Here is a 1,760-nt window from a genome sequence, read left to right on the forward strand (position 1 = left end):
AAAGGAATGTGCATGAGTCTTTGGGGGACAGGGAGTGAAATGTTATGGTTTGTGTCTAGATTCTCCCTCAATGCCTCATTCAGTAATGGGGTTGGGTCTTTTGAATGCAGCTGAGTCTAGCATTGTCTAGTTCTGGGTGTGAGTGCTGCACCCACCCAGGAGTTGGTAGCTGGTACACAATGTAAAGGAGGGAAGGGGGAATGCTTTTCCTTTTTGCCCTTGTCACTTGCAGCTGCTATGAACAGTTGCCCTTTGCCATGCCACTCTGCCTTGGAGCCGGATGAGTAGGGACTGAGACCTCCACAAACTACAAGTTAAATAAACCTTTTTTCCCTTCATTTTGGGCATCAAGCATTTTGTCTCAGCAATGAGAGACAAGCAACCAAGACAATGAAAGTCTTCTAATTTTAATCAGTATCTATGATATGGATGCCTCTCATGCTATTTTCTTTTTCAAACTAATTTTCAAATTCAAAGTCACAGAGAGTATGCTTCACTGATGGAAACTAAACTGTATTCAAACCAGATTCAGACGCAAGGACAAGTGTAGCTTTGATTTTTCTATGTCTCTTCAATATAGAAAGTTATATTAGAAAGTCTGGAACCCCAGATAATTGAGGAAACTTGCCATTATCTTTAGAGAAAGCTATTATAACTATGTTTTAAATTCCTGGCTCATGTAAAAGGATAAAAATTTTTTTTGCATACATCAAAATTACTAAATAGTAACTGAATCATAATAATGTTGGTAATATGGCATATGCCACCAAATCATCAGAAGCTAGTCAAGTGATCTGTTAACTAAACATTGATTTTAAAAGATGTTATTAATTACTTACATTAATTATATTACTTACATTACTATACATTATTACATTACTTACATTACTATAAAGAGCTTAAATTGCTATATAACATATAATATTTAGGGCCCTAAATATTTAATATCTTAAATATATATATATATATATATATATATATATATGTGTGTGTGTGTGTGTGTTTTCTTTCTAGTGTTGTTAAAATGTTTCAAAGTAACTTCATGTTTTTGTTTGTTTCATTTTGTTTTGTTTTAAGATCTCATCAAGATGACCTGCCTGCCCTGCAGGGTAACCAAGGAAACCGGTTGATAAAGCCAGTTCCTGGGGTTAAAGCACTGTCAAGTGAGAGCGACACCCATTATTTTTCTGTGGTCATGGCCAGTCCCCAGGATTGCCCTTTGAAGCAGGACTCTAAAAACTCTCACTATTTCTTCCAGAAGAGTACCCAATGGCAGCACCGAAAGTCTGTTTCATGACCAAAGTTCATCATCCTAAGGTAAAGAAATTGGGAAAGATGCATTTAAATATTTGGAAAGATAAACATTCGCCAGCACTGCAGATCACACAGTTCTGCTATTGATCCAGGCTTTGTGAAGTACTCTTTGTGAAGGCCAGATGAACGCTTAGAAAGCCATGTAGAAGAACAGTAGAAGAACAAGGAAGCCCAAGCCATAGAAACAGCTAGAGCATGAACTAGGCTGTATACCATGAATAATATTTAAATCGATCCATCCGGCATCAAGTTTGCATCATTCTTCCTGCTCTGCCAAGACTTTCCTTTATTGTTTATATTTAATAGACACTGTCTTAGAAACACTACAGAATAGAGTCCAGATATTTTCAGTCTTTGATGATTAAATGCATATGAGCAAATCTGTTCTTGTTCTGATTCACCTTTGTAAAGCATGAACAGAGGCTACAAGTTTCAATTGGATTGCT

General features: G+C 36.5%; 1 pseudogene; it reads left to right on the forward strand.

Moving 5' to 3' along the window:
• Nucleotides 1–1,088: 1,088 nt before the first annotated feature.
• LOC100718964 (ubiquitin-conjugating enzyme E2 N-like) lies at nt 1,089–1,543 on the forward strand (annotated as a pseudogene).
• The last annotated feature ends 217 nt before the right edge of the window (nt 1,544–1,760 follow it).

Source organism: Cavia porcellus, unplaced genomic scaffold (genome assembly GCF_034190915.1).
Source record: "Cavia porcellus strain 051 isolate PalLab524CR breed Dunkin Hartley unplaced genomic scaffold, mCavPor4.1 scaffold_13, whole genome shotgun sequence".
NCBI classification, from domain to species: domain Eukaryota; kingdom Metazoa; phylum Chordata; class Mammalia; order Rodentia; family Caviidae; genus Cavia; species Cavia porcellus.